Source organism: Periplaneta americana, chromosome 11 (assembly GCF_040183065.1).
Source record: "Periplaneta americana isolate PAMFEO1 chromosome 11, P.americana_PAMFEO1_priV1, whole genome shotgun sequence".
NCBI classification, from domain to species: Eukaryota; Metazoa; Arthropoda; class Insecta; order Blattodea; family Blattidae; genus Periplaneta; species Periplaneta americana.
In genome coordinates, this window is record NC_091127.1 from 99,401,992 (window position 1) to 99,427,681 (window position 25,690).

A 25,690-nucleotide genomic window follows, 5' to 3' on the forward strand; every position below is an offset into this window, starting at 1 on the left:
CATTATTGTTTGTTTTTTAGACTACAATTAAAAATGGAGCAATATTGTTAAATAAAATGGAAATTTGCCATAGTATTCTATTAAAAAGATTGAAAGTTTGTATTTGCTGCCCGTTTTATGTAAACAATAGTTGTCCTGGTGCGCCCGTGCATTAAAACAGAGCTTCTTTTTTGTATCGGTATGTCTGTCCTCGCTTCAGATCTCAACTAATTTTCTACATAATATACTTTGCTATCCTAGCTAGCCTCCTCCACCATACTCCTTACCTATTTTCAATACTTCTATCGTCTTATTTAACTTCCTATTACACTCCTATATTTCATATTTCACTTTATTTACTAAGTCCGCAGTCGTCTCTTCCTTAGCCGTCTCTGGACCAGAAATATCCACTTCACCCTTTTCTGTTATAAACTTGTCATTCTTTCTCTTCACTTCACTTCTCACCATTTCAGCTCTTGCACTCACAGAAACAATTTCACTTCTCCTCTCGGCACTGACCTTCCTTCCTACTAATCTGGTAAAATCACTTCCAAAATTACTTGAATTTTTACTCATGTCACTAAACTTCATAGTATTTGTGATACTTAAGCCCTCTCTTATCTGATTTCTTCACATATGTTTTCTTCTTTTGTATTTTTGATCTCAAAATTTCTTGGTTCTGTCTCGCTTCCTCCGGCGCGATTTGCAATTCAGCCAATTCTTTTCGTCTATACGTACCTGGTCAACACTCTTGTTATGATAGTTACTTTACATCACAATTGCTGATTGAGCAGACTGTCCATCACCTGTCACGTATATTTTGTCCGATCTTCGCTTAACATCTGTTTAGTTGGGCTGGTCGGTATTAATCCATGCCAATGATTTTCTTCAATTTCTCTACTTTCCAGTTTGTGCGATAACTGCGGTTGCTTCATTTTATTTTCCTCTTGGCCATTCTTCTTCCTCACGATTGTAATTTCATCAGTTTTCCCATTCGTACCTTATGACCTCGTGTCTTCAGATCTCCTCTGCTCTTTTTCATATTGATGTTCTCGCTTCTTCGTACTTAATCCAAATATTGGATGATCTTCATTTGTCTTACAGAATTCTACGTCATAGAATTTCCCATTGATTTTGAATTTGTCTTCATATAATTTTGCAAAGTGTCCATTCGCTCTTGCCACCTTCATGAAAGTGAGTAGTAGCTTCCTTTTACATCCTGATCTCGTAGCTCAGGTCTTTTTCAACTCTCATTCCCGTTCCTCGCACTCTGTGTAAGTTCCTTAATATTTTTTTCTTTGGTTACTATATTTGAGAATCTTATCACAAAAGGCCTTTTACATTCTAATCCGATTCTGTAAGTCTTCTCGATATCTTCTGCTCTTACCTCCAGTTTGAAGATCTCTTAGCATACTCTGCGTACTGCCTCCCCGGTTTCTATTGCGAATTCCTTTTTTCTCTACTCTAAAGAATAACAATGTCCTTTTTCTTTGACTTATTTCGTACTGCTTAATTTTCCTCTTCATTCTTTCTATATCATGTCTCAGCAATTCAATCTTCTCACTGTGTCCCTCTATGTTTATCTTAACCCTTTCAATCTCCTGTCTGTAGTCACTTGATTCATTATTATTTGTTCTTTCTTCATTATTTATTTCTCCTGTATTCTGATCTACTAATTCTTTCGCCTCTGCTAATATTTCCTGTTGTACACTCCTATGCCCATAGAAATTTGTGTATAATTTTGGTACATGCCAACATCCATTTCAACAATATTTCAAAGCGTTTCTTAAAAAAAAAATTCTTTCCATACGTTGCGAATGTACCTTGTCATTCGGTGCATTGAATTGTGAAGAAATTTATTTTATGTAAGTACTGTAGCTATATTTTTTTTTTCCTGCACACACACAAATGATTATTATTTATACTGTCAAAACTTGTACGGTATAATATAAAAACATGTAATGTTAGGCAATTATTTTTATACTAGAAATGCACTGTATATAGAGAGAAAGGGGTTTAAGTGTCATTATTTTAACTGATGATTATTCATGTCATAAGGAACAAAAAATGTCCTCACAATTTTTTCTAATTACAATGTAGAACTAATTATTAAAATTTACAAAATAAGGCGTTTGGCAACGTTGTTGGATGAGGAGGGGAGGGTTTACAGGCACACAGTGCAGCTGAAGCGAGGACAGACATACCGATAAAAAAAAGCTCTGTTCTAATGCAGGGGCGCACCATGACAACTATTGTTTACATAAAACGGGCAGCAAATACAAACTTTCAATCTTTTTAATAGAATACTATGGCAAATTTCCATTTTATTTAACAATATTGCTCCATTTTTAATTGTAGTCTAAAGAACAAACAATAATGGTTTACTGCACAAAATCACATGAACATTTTTTTTTCTAATGAAAAATTTTAATCACTCCCACTTCCGTAAGGCAGCATAAGTTTTAAAGAAACTTAAAGTTTGCAGTTTGTTATATTTTAGGACATGACACCTGACGGTAAATCATTTTTTATAAATAAACTATTCATAAGTGATTGTCTAAGTTCAGTTTGTTGTCTTAGCAACACGAAATCCTTAAATTATATTTGAAAATTGTACATAACGATTTATATAGAGCAATTCCGCGAAAATGTCATATTGAGGTGAACTTCTTGAAATTGATGTAGGACTATTTTTGTTGAAGAAATATGTTTCTTTATACTTTAAATTGCCTTATTTCGTAAGATAATGTTTAAAATACTCTTTCATTTAGTCTATAAATTGCTGCAGATCTTGTCATACTCCAAATACTTTAAAAAACACATATAGATATTTATGTTTCGTGTCACAATTTGGACATGTAAATTTGTTTTATTACGAGCCGTCTTTTTGGTATACTATATTTTGGTCTTTCCTTGAAGTAAATATGAAATTAGTTGAAGTATCCTAAGATCCTAAATAACTTAAAATCATTATAATTATTTGTACTGTAAGTTACGGTCAGTCCGTCACAAGAAACATATAAAAACTCTTCCACACAGCACAATAATTGACAGATTAAAATTTCCTTTGGTATTCTGCGTTATTATTACATGACCAATAAAAAAGTATTAGAACATTTTCTTCTAAAGTGACTTCGTTTTCCGCAACGACATTGTGAGTGACTGACATGTCTCTCTCTCTCTCTCTCTCTCTCTCTCTCTCTCTCTCTCTCTCTCTCTCTCTCAGCTGTTATGCTGTTCATTCTCACAGCGTACTTAGTTTCTTGGAAGGCCTTGGTGAAGTTACACGTGAACTGGTGTTAAGTGTGCAGTAATTACACCTGAAAAGAATAAAATGAGATTCAGGCAGCTCATTGCAGCAATAAGCAGGTCTCAATATTTACTGCTGTTGCCTGGTTTAAACAGGAAGGTGACAGGGACATTCAGAAGAAATCCTCTGCATTAATGTCAGATTATGTAGCACATGACAAATATGCAGTGGATGTTTGTCTACGAAAAGGGTTTGGTGGGAAAAATATTTTTAGATGGAGCACCGAGTCATTTCAAACAGAAGTATACATTGAGCAATGTGACATTGCTTGCTGGCATATTTGAATTTAACATAGAATGGAACTTCTTTCAGTCATATCGTGGCAAAGGGGCCGTGGATGCGATTGGAGACCAAGTAAAAAGGATGGCATGGATAGCTGCGAAATCGGGAAAGAAGATGCAAAGCGCTACAGAATTTTGTAGCATTGTGAACAATAAAAATTCCAAATTATTGTTCAGGAGGTAGCACAGATTGAGATAGACGAAGGAAAGAATTATCTCGAAAAACGATTTGAACATCTTGCACCTATTCCGGCAACTCATGGAGTTCATTACGTGAAAGTGTTAGATCCCTACGTCATAGAATATGCACAACTGTCTTGTGAACAATCAGTGCGAAAGATCTAAGGTTCCGTGTATGAAAAGGAACTAAAGTTTGTTCAGATAACAAGTGACATATTGACAGTGTTCCTGCAGTACATACTTGTTAGACTTAATAAGTGAGTCAACGAGTGCCGTGGAGTGCTTCTACGTGTTTAATTCCAATGGTTCAAATTCAATCTAAAAGTAGAACTCAACATTCTAATCTATTATTATGAACATAATATATAACAGCCATAGGCATGGGAAATATAAACTGTGATCTGCGTCACCTTATCGTAATCGATAAGGTGGTCAGTAGGAACACGCTTGAATAACGTAACATACTGTCTTCGCTGGGGAGTTGATGCCATATAGTGATAAGCGCTGTCAAGGTTGCTGTGACACACTTATAGTCCTAAAATTAAACACCAATGCGTATGGCTAGTATATACAGTGTACTATATATGTTATTAAGTAGGCCTATGTAATGCTTGTATCTGCATTAATTTGTGTCATTTAAGATGCATGGTTAAGCAATATAATTTTTGTGTTCTGGAAAACATATTCATTTAAATTAATCGTTACGTCAATTTACTACTTATCAAATTTAATATTATTTTATACTATTTACGGTTCCGTAAGTGCAACTTTATTTTAAAATTCAGAGATGTCAGTCAGTTACGGAATGAGGTCAGTCAGTTACACATCACTTTTTCGGCCATAACTCCATTACTAATCGTGGTTTGGAGGTCGTTTTCATCTTAAACTGAAGATTACAATTTCCTTTCCGAACTATATTTTGCAAAATTGTATCAGGAATGACAATTCAGTGAATTCTGTGGAGAACCATGTTCACCCGAAGAGAGAGTTGATATTTGTCAGTCAGTTACATTTTGGACGTAAATAAATAGTATACTTTTTCTATTAAAGACGTTTATTTTTATATGTATTTTAAGTGTAAACTTTCATCTATCAAATCCTGCGGTGACACAGTCTAATTTCAACCCATTATACAAATTAGGCAGACATTTTGCTGTCAAAGTGTACTGTAAATGTCGGTCACTTACACGTGGAATTGCTCTATAAGATTTTCCACGTTTCCACCGTCGTTGAGGTATACGATTTTCTAAACGGGGTATTGTAATCCCAGTTCCTAATACTCGTTGAGTAAGTGCTACAAAATTTCGCCCGATTAGATAACTTTCTTTGCGGAAAACGGTGACGGTACATCCTTCTTGCCGCAATTGAATTACGACGACTTTCTCCATAAATTATTAACATATCATGATATTGTTGAAATGTGAATGGTATTGCAAGTTGTTTATCGAGTAACCTTACTGAACTGCCATCCGCTCGGTAGGAGACCTATGGACTGGGAGCTTGAACTGAACTGATCTGTACATCTGTGCAGAGTATGTCAGATGCATGAATCCTGTTGAACATGTTGCCACATCTCTCACGCCAGAATATTAACAAATTGAAGCATTAATTATTATTTAATTACACGAAAACGTAATAGAAAATACAAATAATTATTTAAATTAATATTAACTCTTTGGTAGATGTACCTATTGATGTGACTGTTTTCGTAATTTACTAACGATTATAACGCAAATAAAATAAGGACAAAATATTTTTTTCTGGGAAACTACAAAGTTTTGACCTTATGTTGTGTGGACTTTTTTGATCTTGTAGACCGTCCCTGACGACTGTGAAAAGGACGGCACTTATACCCCTTACACTCGGTATAATATTATATTCGTAAACGTGAACATTAATTTTGTGTCCTACTGTGAGTGAATGTTAACATGTTGAGCCATTCCACTTCCCATTTCCCACGATCTACATAATACAGTGGTCAGTGTGTCCGTAACTTAATGTGTTTCGGTATCATGCTCAGCAGTTTGATGATAACCAGGGAACGGATTTATATGGACTAAAAATATATGAAATATGTAAATATATATGTAGTTATTTTTACCAAAATATGGAATTAAATATGGATTTTTACCAAAATATGGAATTAAATATGGACTTAAAATTATAAAAAAATGACTATGTACGTTAAATATTGGTACATTTTAATCAAACTAAACAAAAAATATAATGGACGTACCTTATCTTCCAATGTAGTTTCAACAAAACACAATTTTTATTGTCTGTTACCATAACAATAGGTTACAAACATTTCTTTCAAGTGCTGAAAAGTGAATCTTCTTCTATTGTCTCTGAGGATAGATTTATACTGACTAAAAGAGCGTTCGACGTCACAAGAAGTAACTGGTACATAATTCAATTTCACAATGTCTGCTGGGGATAAGTCCAAGTTAATCTTCACTGTTGATTCACCACTCATCACAGCAACAACCTTTTGTAGTTCTTCATATCCAGGGTTTTTTGAAAGTACAGTGTCCACCTTAGCTCTTACTGCATCTGCAACTTTACCTCTACCACGATTCAGTTGTTCCACAGTACTATTTATAATTTCAAAACTTTCAGATAGTGAAAGGTGCCTATTTTGGAGACTTTTGAGCGTTTTTATGATGCATGAAAATGTATGCTGAATGTGAGCTAAGTCATTCTTTACACTTATGTCACAGGTAACTGTTTTCGCAGTATCAATTGAGACTGCATCTTCAGAGTCCAATGCAAGGAGAACATTGTTAATAGAGTCTATATGTTCGGTATAATATTCAACTGCTTCTAGCCATGTACCCCATCTAGTTAAAATTGGCTTTGGTGGCAATGGAATTTCAGGGTACATTTCTTTCAACACGTTAACTCTACTGGGAGCTTTGAGAAATACTTTTTTCACTGATGAAATCAACAAATCTACTTTAGGGAAATTGTCTCTGACCACTTCTGCCACACGATGAAATGCATGCGCCACACAAGTAAAATGAGTCAATTTAGGATATACAACAGATAATGCTTGTCCAGCTTTGACCATATAAGGGGCAGCATCGCTAATAAAGAATAACACATTATCGTACATAATACCCTTTGGCCACAGGATACCCATAGCTTCGTTGAACAGTTTAACTATAGTTTTGTTATTGCACTTTTCTAGAACATCACAATGTAAAAGAATTCGTTCAGAATATTGTTCACTTAACAAACCGATAACTACATTACCAACAAGTCTACCTTCTTTGTCGGGAGTCTCATCAATGGAAACCCAAATTGAACTATCTTTAATTTCATCTCTTATCTTCTGTATTGTCTCATCGTAGATGGATGGAGCATACGTCTTCCTAAGTGTTGACTCATCCGGGATTGTATCTTGAGTATATTTTTCAAGGAATTCCCTGAAGACCTTATTCTTCAGTTTGTAGAGAGGAATATCAGCAGAGATGAGAGAACGGCACAGGTCGATGTTAAACTCAGATCTTACATTCGATGTTGTTGGTTGTGTTAAAAACAATTGTCTCTGCTTGGAATTTAGTTGTTTGTTGGCCTGATGTTTACTAGTTGTAATGTGTTGTTGCACCAGGAACTTTTGTGTAGATGATACTGCACACTGACACAAATTACAAAATAATATTTTATTGTCAGTTGATAAACCATCTTCTTTAAATTCTGAAATGTAACTTGTTAGTTTTGATTTTAAATTGACTGAATGACGTACTTTTGGCATATTTACCGTCTTTATAGTATGATTTACAAAACTGAACCTATGTGTACTCTGACTGGCATTTAACTGTTGAGCTGCACAACTGAAGTCTGTTAAAAATTTTAAATTAAATTAATACAGTTTTGTAACTTACTTTCCCATTGTTGATAGGACTGCTAATTTTCAAATAACTCTGATGTTAAAGGGATTACTGAACATGTGTTTAAATCTCTATTGTTGAAATGTATTTTTAAAAGTTAATGGAATTTTGTTTTGTTTTATTGTTAAACCTAATATAATATGGACTGTTTTATATGAAATATGGAAAATATATGGAAATTAACGAAAATATGTACTAAACTCTAAAATATGGAAAAATATGGAAAATAAAAGTAGGATTTTTCAACCCTACACATTGTGAAACATAAAGATAATGCAAAATATAAATTATATTAGCTTTATAAGTAAATATGTATTTACATATAAATCCTTTCCCTGATGATAACTGACAAAATTAATTTTGGAAACCAAAGTTTGTTCATTTTATGAACATCATTATTATAAAAGATTTTACCGTAAGCAGTAGCGTAGTATGACATTTCATTATGATCCGTCATTGACTGTCTAAAAAGACACATCTGACAGTGAAAAGAACGGAACCGTGTTCAAATCCTGGTCTTAACAAGTTACATGGTTGAGGTTTTTCCTAGGTTTTTCCTTAACTATTTGGAGCAGAATTACTCGCTAACTTTCGACGTTGAAACTGGGACTCATTTCGGCTTCATAATTACACTTCCTGTCTTTCACCATCATTTTCGTTTCTTTCCTACTATATTCCTGTATTTCTCAGATGTAGAGTCAACTCCGGGCTGCCACTGAGGTTAACCTCTTGGATATGTATTCATTCGTTACTGGTGATAGTGCTGTGCACCGTGGGCTCTCCACTGGGCTCGTGGAAATTCGTGGGACCGGGTATCACGGAACGCGATGAGGCCTATGTGGAAAGGCAAAAATATCATGTAGACTGTAGGGGAGTTCGGATGCGGCTCGTAGGGGAATCTGTAGTCCGGAGGGCCTTAGGGTATACACACCATTCTATCTCGAATAGTACAATGGGTCCACTCGAACGGCCTGCGTGCGAGGACAGTCCCAGTCCGTGACCTTCCCTGAAGGGAAACTAATAGACGTGTGCCTATTAAGTTGAGCAAAAGGAATTTTATACCGTGCTTATACCCCATTGCATTGTACTTTGATACTAAATGATGAGATTAAACATAATAAAAATTTATTAAAAAAAGAAAGATTGTATGACATTTTCGCTTAAGGAAACTCTATTATAAAGGAAATGAGAGTAATGGTAAAATAATAATGTTAAATCCAGCTTAATAATTGTAAACTAGATAGCAGTAATTCAGTTATCAGCTGTACATGTATTATTGTATGGTTTTACAACAGTTCTCTTCGAACAATTGACAGGCATCATGTTAAATCAGTGAAAATGACCGATTCCACTACTAATTTTTTCTGGATATGTCCAGTATTTAAATAATAATAATAATAATAATAATAATAATAATAATAATAATAATAATAATAATAATAATAATAATAATAATAATAATAATAACAATAATAATAATAATAATTATAATTATTATTATTATTATTATTATTATTATTATTATTATTATTATTATACTTACAAATGGCTTTTAAGGAACCCGCAGGTTCATTGCTGCCCTCACATAAGCCCGCCGTCGCATCGGTTCCTATCCTGTGCAAGATTAATCCACTCTCAATCATCATATCCCACCTCTCTTAAATCCATTTTAATATTATTCTCCCATCTACGTCTCGCCCTACCCAAAAATCTTTTTCCCTCCGGTCTCCCAACTAACACTCTACATGCATTTCTGCATTCCCCCATACGTGCTACATGCACTGCCCATCTCAAACGCCTGGATTTAATGTTCCAAATTATGTCACGTGAAGAATACAATGCGTGCAGTTGTCCTGCGTTCTGTAACTTTCTCCATTTTCCTGTAACTTCATCCCTCTTAGCCCCAAATATTTTCCGATGAACCTTATTCTCAAACACCCTTAATCTCTGTTCCTCTCTCAAAGTGAGAGTCCAAGTTCCGCAACCATAAAGAACAACCGGAAATATTACTGTTTTATAAATTCTAACTTTCAGATTTTTTTGACAGCAGACTAGATGACAAAAGCTTCTGAACCGAGTAATAACACGCATTTCCCATATTTATCCTGCGTTTAATTTCCTCCCGAGTGTAATTTATATTTGTTACTGTTCCTCGAAGATATTTGAATTTTTCCACCAGTTAGAAGGATCTGCAATTTTTTTGTTTACATTTCGTACAATATTTTGGTCACGAGACATTAATAATAATAATAATAATAATAATAATAATAATAATAATAATTTGAATAAGAGTTGCACATAAAATAGTACGACATTTAAGCCCCAGAAAAAATTGAATTCGTGTTAGAAAATAGTGTCTTCTGTCCTTTGAACACTTTCACTGAATTAGTCATTCTCACAGTGAGTTTTCCAGACGTTTTCCTTCAACTGTGACATAAAAGGATTTCCTTTGTCTTTTATTAATAACACTAGCCTGCGAATTTCAACTTTGTATTTGTTGCCTAAACTAAGTAATGTGATTTTATATAATGTCGATGTGATGAATCCAAATTTTCAATCCGTTTGCTTCTATCACGTCAGGTTTATTTGCAAAATCACTTTAAATATATTTTATAATTTCGTGAATTTCATCACAAACTTTTTCATTTCACATTTTTATTTCAAATTCAAAAACAATATTTAAAAGACACAACTTGCTGAAATTATGTGTATGGTTGTTCATACATGTCACTAGAGTGTTTTTGCTTTGTTTTGTCTTGTTTACTTCACTATTGGATGGATAAATTAGCACAATGTATCAACCAAAAAATTACACCACTTGCTTCTTAGTTGAGAAAGTCCTCCTGTTCCTCTTTATTTTATGTTTCTCTTCAGGTATTTCACGCTTTAACATCCAACAATAATCACCAAGCATACTGATGCTCCCGCGTCCCTGGTACCTTCTTTCGAACTCCTGCAGATACTTGTGAAATCGTTCATCTTCCTCTTAGCTGAAAAATCCTAGATTTTCGGCGAGATAATCTAGCTGAGAAAACAGAAAATTTTGATATTCATGCTATAACCAAATTCCTTGTATGCTTCAAGCATGTTAGCCATAATGTTTCGTAATTAGGATCCTTGTTGCCAAGAAATTTTAAAACAACTTCACAGAACAACAACCATGCTGATTTCTTCTTTCCATTCATACTGTTTTAAATGCTGCACCAGACATGCTTTCTTATGTCAGGGCCATTTTATATATATATATATATATATATATATATATATATATATATATATATAAGTATAACTTCTTTCAATTTGCTACATACAGTAGTGGAAATTTCTCACATATGTATTTAAAACAATATATATATATAAGTATAACTTCTTTCAATTTGCTACATACAGTAGTGGAAATTTCTCACATATGTATTTAAAACAATCTCCTTCCTTATTTAAAGCTTTTACAAGCTGTTTCATTAAGCCAAGTTTGATGTGGAGAGATGGCAGCACAACTTTAGAAGAACTCACAAGGCTTTGGCGCACAACATTCTTACAACCGATTTCCATATTTTGTTGAGGTGGCCAGTCTTTCATAGTCCAGTGATCAACTCGTGCCCTACTATCCCACAGGCAAAGAATGCATGGAAATTTAGTAAAACCAGATTGTTGACCCAGCAACATAATAAGAACTTTGAAATCATCACAAACTTGCCAGTTGTGTTCCTATAGTCTAGTCGCAATAACAGCAGTTGCAAATTTGTGTATGATTTTTTGAGGATCACTGAAGAGGCAACGGGCACTGAACCAAAAATGTTCCCGTTATGATGGAGGTAATCCTTTAAACTTCGCCTGGAAGCATCAATGAACAGTTTCCATTCACTTAGGTCATAGTTTGGAAGTCCAAGTTTTAGCATAAATTCTTTCTCATTACTGCAATATACAAGATTATCATCTTCGGAGAAAAAGTATTATAAAACCCATTTCACGATGTCAGTACCAATAGAATGATGTTTGTTTAAGATTTTCTGGTCGCACAGGGATTGATACATTAGGCACAGATAAAATGGCTGACCGAACAACTGAATACACGATTTGATTTTTATGTTTAGAATCATACCCCTTCACATCACACGAACAGGAGTAGCAGTCATTACTATGGTTCGACTGCTCTCTCCAAACCATAGGTTCTCCAAAAGATAGCAACGGTCTTCTCCACTTGATCAAATGACGAAGTTCTTGAATCCATACTCTACATACTTCGTGTTGTGCCCAAGCTTTACTTTGGTCTCCAAGTTTGATCCCAAAATAGGCATGGTATGACTTTTTCACAAAATCTGTAATTTTACACCTCTGCTTAGGCAATGTGTATATCCTACATAAGTTATATAACAAAAATGGTCTGGATTATTTAGACATCCTCGATGCAACATGGTAAATATTTTCTTACTAAACTAAAAACTTTCAACATTCTACTCCATAATAAAGCTTCAAACTGATTTCGTTTCGTTTCCAGTTGAAACGCGGACTAATGAAATGTGAGAGAAACTAGACGAGTTGAGTTCAGTCTCTCACCAAGGAGTGGCTGACATTTCTGTCTTTCACAAATAAATATAATGACAAGGCTGCACGTTATTTCGCCTTAACTTCCTTATGTGCTTGCACCCCCTATCTACTAAGAAACATCCAGTGTCCTTGGTTTTCAATATAAACATCTTAAAAATATGTTGAATACATTTGGTTTTCATATCCTAACATACTAAACCTACATATGTTAAAGTATTACAGTTTAAATAATTACGCTATAAATTGTCGTAATATATTATAAGAAAGTTAAAATAACAAAAAATTGGGACGTGATAGGAACTTTTTGGCTTTGAATTTGATTTCAGCATGCTAAAAATACCCTAAAAACATTAAAACTTTGGAGGCAGGAATTTCATCGCAGACTAGTGTAATTATTGAGATATTATTATGAATACGAAATGAGATATAATATCATTATTTATTTTAATTTTTTTCCTATTTTAGTAAGTTATTTTACGACACTTTATCAACATCTTATGTTATTTAGCGTCTGAATGAGATGAAGGTGATAATGCCGGTGAAATGAGCCCGGGGTGCAGCACCAATAGTTACCCAGCATTTGCTCATATTGGGTTGAGGGAAAACCCCGGAAAAAACCTCAACCAGGTAACTTGTCCTGACCAGGATTCGAACCCGGGCCACCGGGTTTCGCGGCCAGACGCGCTAACAGTTATTCCACATTTGTGAACTTTTCCTATTTTAAATAATAGCATATGTTGTCTCATAATATCATTGTTGTTGTTATTATTATTATTATTATTATTATTATTATTATGGTTATTATTGTTATTTATTATTATTATTATTATTATTATTATTATTATTATTATTATTATTATTATTATTATTGTTAATTTATAATATATTTATATAATACTAAACACCTGTCAACTTCACTTCCGCAAATATAACACAAGACACCGTGTTTGTATATAGGCCCAACAGTAGAAATAAACCACGTGAGCAATTGAAGTAGGAAACGAATATTGAAAGGCCATTGAATATCAGTTTTTTATACAAACACGACTCGACTCTTCCTTCCTTTGCTTACATATAGTCATGAATGTAAAATTAAAACACAATTCAGAAAGTTTCTAGCCATAAATCAGAGTTCAAATTATCCCAAGATATGTGAAAGTACCGCCTATTGGTTTCAGAAACTGTTGTAATTTGTAATGCCATTTAGTATCTCGACTCCGATGATTCGCTGCAAGGCATGTAGCTCCCATCTCTTAATTGCATTGAGCATAAATAACAGAAACTAATTTTGGCTGAAAGAAGTTTATTTGTTTTACGAATCCTTTTCAAAATGGGGTTCAGGGAAGTAATCGCATAAGAAAACAAAGCAGAAATCAAGTAAATACGGTTTATATTGTAAAGATTGGAATTAAAATGCTGGGCAGGGTTTATATTTCGAATCAAAAGAAAAACTAACTTTACTGTTTATTTACTCCTATAAAATTTCTACTTTCTCCCATTCTCTTCCCTCTCTCTCCCATTTCCCCCCCTCTCTCTCTCTCTCTCTCTCTCTGTCTTCCGCTCTCCTGTTCCTCATTACAATTTTACATCGCCAGTGCTGCCATCTTCCATCAGTAATTGGAAAAGGAGGGAGAGTTGCCTGGGGTGAAATATCCGCAGGGAATAGGGAAGAGATTTATGGAGCCCCTTGTTGTTACAGCTGCCATGTAATATTTACTTGTTCCCTGATTTCCGCTTTTGTTGTTTATCTTTATTGCATCACATATCTGAGATAGCTGGAATTATTTCGCTACTAAATTTACAGTCACATCTTGTTACACGCACCCAATACAAGCTTCTCGTAGGAAGGGGATGTTAATCTACTTATGTTTATATTTATGGCATAAGCGTGAACATATTTACAACTTGCATTGGAAATCATTTTCTTTCAATTAAAAAATAGGAAATGAAAGAAATAAGTGTTATTAGATAGAGGAAAAATAAAGTTGAGGCAATGAAAAACATTAGTAATTATTAAAGAGAAAATAGTTATAAATGCCAGAGACAAAAGATAGGGAAGATAAATAAAGCGACTGAGAGAAAATAAGAGAATAATAATAAAAAATGAGTAAAAAAGAATGAAAATAGGAAACAACATATCAAAAAGCGAATAGCACATCGTGAAGAGACCAAGAAAGAAATAAAGGAAGAAGGAAATAAAGAGAAGAAAAAAGAATGGAAGATTGAAAGCAGTTAATAAATTCATTGATGTGTTAATAATAAACGAGCTAATGAATGTAGGAATAAACGTTATCAAACTTTACAAATACATATATACAAAAGGTAAACCGGAAGTAGCGTCATTAATTTCAAGGGGTTATTCCTTGAGCTATTAAAAAAAATTAATACAATTTTGCTCTTTAGTGCTTCCTTTTCGAGAAAAAAGTTATTTTATATGAAACATTGCTTAGCGTATTTTGGGAAAGCTATTGGATTAATTCCAATATGCTCAGTCAGTTTAAGAGAGCAATGTAATATTATGATAAATGATTGAAAGAATTTTAGTTTTTTCCTTTAAATGTGCAGAAATGTGATCCAAACCAATGGAAATTTTTCTTCCGCAAGGGAATTTTAAACCCAGCAGTTCATTAATGAAATTATAATGATATTCCTCTAAAAATTAAAAACTAGCAGTAAAATAGGAGACGAAATGAGGAAGATAATAATAAGTGGTAAAGTGTGATCAAAGAAACAAAGTACAAATGACTAGTATGGGAAACTTAGAAATGGCTTCGGAAGAAATATAAGCTTGAAAATGTTGTATGAAATTATAGGATGGCGTAGCTTATTCAAATCCAATTTTAATCCACTTTATTTATTACAGAAGAAAATAATTAAAATATGTCTTCGTAAACCTATTAATTTTCCATCTCAAAAATTGCTTTTAGACTTTATGCTCTTGAAATAAGACACAATTTATTATATTGTATTAATGAAATTCGTACATAAAAATCGAAATAATTTTGAATTCTGTTCTCATATTTATGAAACAAAAGGTAAGTTATAAATTATTTAAGATTGTTTGAACCAAAATGCAACACTGCTACAGTATTTAATTACAGTATTAATTTAGACCCAAGAATATATAACAAATTTATATTTAAACATCCTAATCTTGTCAATTCTAATAGTTCTAGTATTAAATTTAAAAAGTTATGTATGGATTTTATAAAAATTGAAAAATAGTAAATTTAAATTTATATATTCTTATTGCGTAGTAGACATAACACAAATTGTATTATATACTTCTTAATTTCAATTCAGGAATCCGCCCCTGAGCACGAGTTCTACTCTTTCAAGGGCGAGCTAAAGTTTTTCTGTTTATATTATACTTTGTTATAATTATTAGCAAAATAAATAAATAAAAATAAGATAAAATACGACGAGAACAATAGTTGTAGAAGGAAACAAAATGAAGCAAATTTTCGTTAAAATCCAATATAAAGATAAAGACTTTTTAACGAAGTGGAAAATATTTTTAGACAGTTTTTGAAGTTGAAATTATAGAAGTTTTATTCGAAGTGCTCTTAACTTGTAACATAGTACACCAAGTTTGAAATTACGATACACCAATAATATAAAAAATCTAATGAGAAGAAAATATCTGATTCACAAATATATGTTTATATAATCACATAGGCACCTTACAAAAGTTGTTATCGAAAGAGACTGATGATTATAGTCATGAATATCATTTATGATTTGGACTTGTGTCCTGCAATGTTCGAAAATGATAGAGACAACGAAGACATTATAAACTTCATCTTATTTTATATGAAAAACTATTCATAAGGTCTGTGCTAAAAATCCTTAAGAGGTTAAAATATGAATGGGTGAGAGTGAAGGACAGCGAATATTTTTATAACAAGGTGGAACAAACACGACGGCCGCCTCCTGCAGAGAGAACATCGGCGATTGTCAAACTTCGCTGCACTTGACAAACTTGAACCGAACATGTAATACACGACGCTGATTCGGACCTTGTTGTCTGTTCAAAGTGGTCCAATAAATTCTGGATACTTACGACACTTATCATTCATCGCCTCTGGTTCGTAGCTGTCGTGTTAGTTTCTATTCATTCTTTTCAGTTGTTACAGTTTATCTCGATATTCTTGAAGTGCAGCGTTACTCGAACACATACAGGGTTGTTTCCGATCTCTGATAACGAAATTGAATGACTTCATGTGCGTCAGAAATCTCACCGACAGCTGAATTGCGGCGAGAGGTGACAGAACAGTAGTGAGTGATTTTATAATCAGAATGAACGGTGTATCACAATAGCAATGCCCAGAAAAATCTAGCCTTTTTGGGAGGGGTACATATCAACCCTTTCCGATGACAAGTACAGTTACGTGAAAATCATAGCAGCCTGCAAAAAAACGTGGTTTCGTTATTTGCAAGAAAGGCATCTTGTGTGTACCTAATAAGACTGGCAACCTCGGATGGGATTAATTCCACAGTGCAAAAAAGCAAGCAAATCCACCCCCGTCACAAGTCGCCACATCCCACGAGATGATACAAATTAATTCCATTCGAGCTCTACTAATCTTATTAAGTACACAGAAGATACTTTCCTTGGAAATAATGAAACCTCGTTTATTGCAGGCTTCTTTTATTTTCACTTAACTGTACTTGGCATTGGAAAGGGTCATAATGTACCCCTCACACAAAGTCTCTATTTTCTTGAGAATTTCTGCTGTGAGTCGCCGTGCACTCTAACTATGAGATCAGTCGCTACTGGTCTGTCACCTCGCGCCACAGTTCAGCTATCGTGCGACTCCTGACGAACATGATGTCATTCAAATTCGTTATCAGAGATCAGAAACAAGCCTGCAGAACGTTGGTTTTCTAGTCCAAATCCCGAGTTCAAATTCTTGTTAGTCTAAGTGATAAAGTGTATTTATGTTATTTTGGCATACATTTTCTCAGAGTAATTCCATCTCCCATGTAAATATTACGCCAGTTTTTCTCTATCAATATCACATTCACTTTTCTAGTACGCAGAAATAGCTTCCTATATTAACATCTACTTTAGTGGAAACTAGATTAAAAGGAAGATATGTTTCGGAATTTTGCAGTCAGTTCATCCGCCATTGTTTTTAAACTTGCCCTTCTAATTCCCCGCGGTTTGTCAAAAGATAAGTAGATGACAGAGGGACGGATAGCAGACGACTCATAGCCCAGCACAAAAGACTCCAGAGCTCCTCAGGATTTTTTCCTCCTGAGGGGTGCATGACGACTCATGTACACAGGATGTGCATTAAAGCCGTCTCGTTCTTTAGTCGTATTGAGAACAAAACTATATCTTCTACTCCCGTCACTAATGTGCACGTGAGGCTTGACTCGCCCACATTGTGTGTTCCGGTTTTCAGCGGTGTTCATGCCAGAGTAGCAGCTGCGCTGTCATCAAAAAATTAGAACTCGTTTGCGATATATGCCAATATTTTAAGAAGTGCAGAGGCATTCCACAGCTCATAGGGATGGTTATCTGTACGTCTGTATACATACTTGCATAGTACTGGGAGGGGATGAAGTACTGACTGTAAACACAACTTCGAAATGTGACGGCATTAATGGAATTGACTATACGTTTGAGAGATACGGCAGGTCACTAACCATACGAATGGTACAGGATTTAATGGATGAATAGAAATGCGTTGTGTGGCGTTGGTGGAGCCGGGCAAAAAATTAGCACACATCATGTTATCAGGGTTGCACAAATGTCTATTTGGACTAAAGCGCTTAGAGATGCTCCATGTCCTGCCCGATAAGAACCTCTATATGCCTCAATATTCATTTCATCTTGGGTAAAGACTAGAAAGTCGAGCTAAGAAAGAGTACAACTCCTTGTGGTAGATGCACCTATAGGAGAGGTTTCAGGTAACACATGCGCCTATTCGTTTTAAAATATTGAATTCTCGCGCCTCACTCTTTGAGATTCTTACATTTACTTAAGGAGTTAGGTACAGCTTACAGCAGTAAAATGTTTGGAAATATTCAACATTTTTATTTTCCTCCATTACTGTATCTTGTACAGTAATGAAAATTAGTATGTGTGAAACACTGTCCTTCTGCTATATGAAAAAAAAAAATATTTTCTCTCTGTTTTATTTTATTGCTGAAACTCATGTTTATAATATCATGCTCTTTTGAATGCATTCCTTAATAAATAGTATATTTTTATTTATTGTTAGAAGAAAATATTGATATTTGACCTTTTTTTAAAAAGAATTGATTTTTTATCAGACAATCTATCACAGATAGAGAAGTGATCTTGCATCATATTATAGATATGACATTCATAAATACGAACAAAACAATTTAATTACAGAATGTTGGATAGTTTCTGAGTTATGTGAGAAACACTTCAATACTGCACAGTGAAATAAATTTTGAAAAAGAAAAAGTGAATTTTTTTTAATCGTAAAAAATATTTTTTTCATATAGTAGAAGGACAGTGTTTTACACATATTAATTTTCATTATTGTACAAGGTACAGTAATGGAGGACAAAAAAGTTGTATAATTTCAAAATTTTACTGCTGTAAGCTGTACGTAACCCCTTAATCGCTACATAATAAATTGAGCTTCCTCCTCTTGCATAGGACAAAATTATGTGAATAACTGCGAGAACGAAATTCAGAAATAGGGACCGTAATGTTCAATAACAAAGTCGGTAGAATTCTCAGGTCTTCAATTAACTTCGGCGCACTTTCTTCGAACTCCCCAGTGAGATACCGAGTCGTCCACCCATGCAATCAGCTCTGTGATTTGACTTTCGCAGCAAACGACTGCCTGGCCAGTCTCGTAATTCCTGTACCTCACACAATCTGTATTAGATTGAATTTTAATCTAACGGATTCTGTCTTAAGAGGAATATTAACCACTGTTTGGTATATTTGGTATATTCCTAATAGTATTGAGCGTGAAAAAAGAAATCATACTACGATGTAATGAATCGTGGAATTATTAGGCTATACATATATTTACAGTGATATCGCAGTTGAGAAGTAAAAATTGAGAGACAAGTTAAATCAAGAGTAAACATTGTCATATAATTTCATAATTATATGTGTTGGTAATAATCTATAAGTACATAAGGAATACAAATTTTAATGCAGGAAATATTCAGTCAAATTCAGTGTTAAGTATGATGGCAACCTTTCGCCATGCTGAACATCATGTGAAGCTTTGAAATTCTTTACAGTGTCACTGCTGTACAAACATATGACGTGTCAGTTCTGTGATAAGAGGGAGGAGTGAAAAAGGGAACCCTCTATGTATTACACTTACTGTCTTATTCAATAAGAAAGTCTGTATTCCAAAGTAAGAATTCTCAGTATTCAGGACTGGACTTAAAATGCAGTTATGTTACCATATGTACTCTCACTTTTCATTTACATTTTAATAGAGAAAATTGGTGACGTAACTAAAGGCTAACTACTATTCTGGCCTATAAGCAACTTACGTATGACTAGAGCTCGGATGTTTGGCAAAACGCCTTTTTTACTGGGTTGAAGTAAATCATTATTTGCATAGATATAAATGTGATTTGGAGTAAATCAAAGTGATAGAGCCAATTTTTGTTTTGCCTATTTTGCCTTTTTAAGGTCTTTGTTACTAATAAATGCCTTTTTTAATTATTTTAAAGTAATATTTCTTGTTTATTTGCAATTTTCTAATTAATTGTAATGTAATGTGTATGAAATTTAAATATTTGAAACAATGACTAACTTTACTAAGAATAGTAAATAAAAGTAATTTATTTCGGTCTTTAATCTGCTAATAATCGTGCTTTAATACTATTGGTGTAACATGAATAATGATCAACAATCACAGTTTCAAATGAATATAATATTGTCATGTCTTCACGATACCAACAATTAGCTTAACAATTTTAAATATTAAGCTCGTTCTCATGGAAGTTGTCACGTAGCATTTTCAATTATTTGCTTTCATATTTTCATATCTTACTGTTACTATTTTGTGCTACACGTGTTTATTATTGTAGGAGAAAGAAATTTGAAAGAGGAACAATCAGTTATTTTAGGGAGACAGAAGGTATAAGATCGGTTAGCTAGAATGCCTAATTCAGTAAACCATTGAAAAGTATACTTCATGTTTACGTTAGTGAATTTGGTGTCCATGTGTTTTCAACCGATGGAACAGTTTTGTTACGTAATGTTTGTGAAAAGACTGTTAATCACGAAAAAAAAAAAAAGAGTTATATATATTCGACATGTGTCACCTACGAAGTAAATATGTGAGTTATGTTGATATAATTTAAATTTATTGCTAAAATATATTATGCCTTTTTAAAATTTATAATGCCTTCTTCAAAGATTATTGTGCTTTTTTTTACGTTTTATTGTCTTTTTTTTTTGCCTGCTCATTTTAACTGTTATAAATGCCTAACATCCGGGCTCTACTTATGACATATGTGTAAACCTTAAAAAAGGGTCGACTTGAAGTCTACCTGCTGATATCGGTAGCCTTTGATCGAGATACTATTTCCTCCCTCTTGGTCTGATGGTGGAAAGAAATCTCCTACGCTTAATAGTGATATCAGAATGTTAAATTCACCCCATGGTAAGCCAGTACTACAGAGTGGATTATTATATTCCCAAATCACGTTCGATCCTCGGATTTTGTTGGAGTGTTTAATGAGAACTTTTCTCGGGAAACTCACATAAACCTCAATTATATAATTCTCATTTCACCAACACCTTGCATTTCACCTAGTTAGAAATAAAGTTTAATGGTAGGTGTACGAGCTTCGGTGATGCCGTGTGGAGACGACCAGCCAGCTACTTCTCCTCTGTGAATGTTCTTAACTGAGCCCCTAGCTGAGGGGAGCATGCAATGGTAGTTCCAACTGTTGACGTCAGGAGAATTTCCGATATTGAGTGGCTTCCGTCGATCAATGAGGGATAAATGTTGGCTATTCTTTACGAAGGGTCAGTCATCTATCTCCAGGAGGCTGTACTTGCCGAAGTTGATAAAGTCGGTGCCTACCATGAAGAATTTGGTAATTTCCCTTACAAAGGAAGCGTATAGGTTCACTATGTCCGGGCTGTCGATTGTGAACATCACATAGCGTATTTACAAGAAAAACAACCATTAATATTTAAATATTTTATAATACTAGACAAGTACAATAAATCAAGTATATCTGCATGTATCTTAAAGATATACTGAGATTCAGTTTACATATACGCTCATGATCTTAGAGACTCTGTTTACCTACATGATAATACATAAATAAGTACATATGACTGAGCTAACCTAACTCTGTCTCAGTACATCTGAAATATACGTGGACACATATTTTATTTATTATACTTTTACAATTTTGTACAATATTTCATTTCGCTATGTCATATTGCCAATCTAGAGGTCGCATTTATTTTCTATAGATCATTACAGTTTTTAATTTTGGTAATAAGACAAGTATTTCTACTTTTTTCCTGTAATCGCCTCTGGATCCAATGCAGTGCCTCAGAACTTCTCTCCTCACACAGAAGAGGGTGAATTTGCAGTAGACCTATGGAAGATTCGGCATTATGGTGATCGTGACTAGTCAGAGGAATCCAATAGGTCTGTTATTTTGATGTGGATGATTGCACAAATTTCAAAAGAACTTGGAGCTGTTCAACGATGGAATTGCTGTTCCTCATCATGTAAATGCTTCTCTGAAATCAATCCATATAACTGCACAGTGGAAAATTCTGAAAAACCTAATCATGAAAAACTTATCGATGAAAGGCTTAATAGGGAAAACTAAGTCAATCTTTGAAAAGAAAAGAAGTGGAAGACATTTCAAGTTGACAATTTAAACTATTTCACACGAAAATGAAAGAAGCTGATGTTCCCACTTTGACTTTCGGTGACGTGACACTAATGAACGCAACATCTGAAATATTCGCTCTGTTATTTACCCTGGTCTTCTCAAATTGCTCACAGAAACACACGAAGCACTAGCAAAAACCAACATTCAAACTAATAGGTACCCAATGTGAACAGTTTGTCTTGTTAATAAAAGTGATGCGAATATAGAAGTGTTTTCAGTCTCATTCATTCTTCAAGCTTCCACCTTAAAAAATTGTCCCAAATTTTTCATACAAATTATGGTGGAGGAAAATAGAGCCACTCTAGATCCTCTATTTCTTCACATTTCTATTTGATCCAGTCTTCTTTTTCTTTATCAGTTCTTCTTATTTCGTTGTTTAGATTCCTGTAGTTTCTTCTACCTTCTTCTGTGTTGATGTTTTTTCCATTTTCTCCTCTCCTCCATCTTCTCCAATATGTTCTCTGTGACCCTAGGTTTCTTAATTCTCGCACCTTCTGTGTATACTATCGTTTCTTCTGCTGTTGTCTGTATACCACTTTTTAAACGAATGATAAATCTACTTCTCTTCTACGATTTTTATTTACAAAACGATTGCAACTCTTAAGCTATGAATAATCTTCTTTTTATTCTTCTTTATTTACCCTGCTCCTCCTTTACATTTACTCCAAATAGGCGAAACAAAATCGATATCTAAAAACATAATTAAGTGAATTACGATGTATTCCTTAAGCAATAAAGTGAAAACATTGAATTAAGATGAAGCATAATCCTGTAATTGTACAGCATTGGAATTTGCTTATTTTCTCTCTCTCTCTCTCTCTCTCTCTCTCTCTCTCTCTTTCTCTCTCTCTTGTACCAAGGAGGAACCCGAAAGCTTACATTATAGCCTCAGGCTTATTGTTCTTATCACTTCTATTCTTGTGAATGACTGGTAGCCGAAAGGCCGCGCTATTGTATAGTACAGCACTTTATACCGTGAACTTACTCCGGGCTATTGTAATGTATGTATGTATGTATGTATGTATGTATGTATGTATGTATGTATGTATGTATGTATGTATGTATGTATGTATGTATGTATGTATGTGTATGTATGTATGTAGCCTATATATGTATGATGATGATGATGATGATGATATATGAATTAATGATGGCGAAATGAGTCCGAGGTCCAACGCCGACAATTACCCAGCAATTCTGCTTAGGTTAATTGAGGGAAAACCCCGGAAAAAGCCCCCAATCGTGTAATTTGTCCTAACCAGCATTTGAACCCGGGCCCACTCGTTTCATAGCCAGACGTGTTGGCCATTATTCCACATCGGTGAACTGTCTATTTTCTTAATGGCATAGAGTTCTGGGCACTAATAAAAGCATAACTTTACATTGAAAATTGAATTTTAGGACTCATGACACGATATCAAAAAGCTATGAAATTAATAAATATTAAAAGGATACAAATAATTTCAATGTCAAGAAAACTGAAGACAGAAGATCAAAATCCAGACACAAATGAAAGTACCGGTATCTTCCAACTTTCCGTAGCACAATGAAAAGAAAAAATTTAGGCATAAAATGAAATTAAAACTATGTGCGATGAAGTGTTCGTAATATATTCCTTGTTATATCGTTCAAAGTAGTAAAAAGTGATGGGAAAGGTAAATGAAAAATCTTGATCTCGAAAACGTGCTAAGACATAAAATAACTTACAGAAGAGAAAGAAATGCAATAAGAGCTTCAAGTAACATTGACATTAGGAGAAATAAAGGTCCGTCAAGGAAAGAGGTATTGACACCTACAAAGAACGAACAACGGAATGTCTCAACGAACGAAACATAAATTGCATTCCATGAGAAAGAGAAACAGGAAAATAACGCTCATGAGGTGGAGATAGCACTTGGCTAAGGAGCCGGACTGTATCTAAGATGTAATCCCTTACTATATTCACAACGATGACGGCAATAGTGATGATAGTTAATATGATGATTTTATCCGGGGAATATTATAACACTTAGGGAGGCCGAGACGTAGATGGGAGGATAATATTAAAATGGATTTGAGGGAGGTGGGGTGTGATGATAGAGACTGGATTAATCTTGCACAGGATAGGAACCGATGGCGGGCTTATGTGAGGGCGGCAATGAACCTTCGGGTTCCTTAAAAGCCATTTGTAAGTAAGTAAGTAATATTATAACACAGAAATGTTTAACAAGAGATAAAATTTATGATGTTGAGAGGAAAAATGCCAACTAGATATAAAATTATTTCAAATAATTCACCCAATGATCAATTTTCTCTTGTAAAATATCTGGGAGACTATTAGTTTCAGTAACGCACATGCAAAACCCAATGATTTTGAAATTGTCTATAGTGCATTCAGAAACTTTCACACTGTAGTAGCAGTAGCAGCCGAATAGCTTTATTTTGCCTGGCAGAATTAAGGCTATAAGGCAGGGCTGGGTATCGGCAGAGCATCCAGTCATCCAGTCTCTAAACGGGGACGCTTAATATTCATCAGTTACTGAATCAATGCTGCGCGGTGTTCGGCGGTGAAGAAAGGGGATGAAGAGAAATCATATGGCTCCCCGTGAGAGAGTAGAATCCGCTCTTGCTGCCGAGCCCTGCCGTAAGGCATTCTCTACCTCTCAACCAACTTGGAATAATATACATGAAATAGATGAATAAAATACAAAACGACACGAAAGAAGATACTTTAGAGATTACATAAAATAAAGTAGAAAATTACATACAATCAAGATCAGTTACATAATGTAAGGGAAATATATACAATTTAAAAGACATAAACAGCTAGATGTAAACTCCACGATTACATATATTATACCAATAAGAGACTCATCGAATAATAATGAGCATAGAGAAACTTTGAATGAAAACGAATTCACTTCAGAATATGCAGTTATTTACTAAATTAACATGCGAATATAATCGGGTTACAAGACATACCAATTCAATAGCAAAAACGTACTTTTTAACATACAGACATAAGGGATTAAGTCAAATATCAAGATAATAAAAGAAAAGAAGAAAGGGATGGAGAGAAAAGATCTTGACAATGTAAAGCAAATTATATAGAAACTTCCGTAACAGTCTAGTTCTGTTCAATAAAAATATTTCTAAGTAGAGTGTACTTAAAAGATTTTAGACTCTGGCTGCTCCTAATTTCCTGTGACACGGAATATCAGGAACGGGGTGTGTGTATTGTAAAAGAAGCAGAGAGGAGAGATGTTTTATGTTATGGTATTGATAGAACAAGGTTATGCTGTGAATATATATCACGGTTGTGGTGGGATGCTAAAAGTGTGATACGAGGAACTAGGTAAATAGGCGTGGAATTATTTAGAATCTGATACAGCAAACAGAGTGAATGGAGTGAACGTCTCTTTCGTAAGCGAAGCCAATATAATTGTAAGAAATACTCGGAGACATGATATAGCGACGGCTGTTAAAAATGAAACGAATACAAGCATTATGAGCACACTGAAGTTTCAATAATAATTAAACACTAAGGTCACTATACAAAAGGTCGCAGTAGTCAAAATAAGAAATCACAAGGCTCTGTACCAAGATCTGTTTCAGTTTAGAAAGAATGAAGT

At 34.2% G+C, this 25,690-nt stretch overlaps 1 protein-coding gene across 2 annotated transcripts in view; it reads left to right on the forward strand.

The window, feature by feature from the left end:
• The window catches only part of LOC138708622 (dipeptidase 1-like), an 817,747-nt gene that overhangs the window by 534,851 nt on the left and 257,206 nt on the right, over window positions 1-25,690 (forward strand). The window lies entirely within an intron of this gene.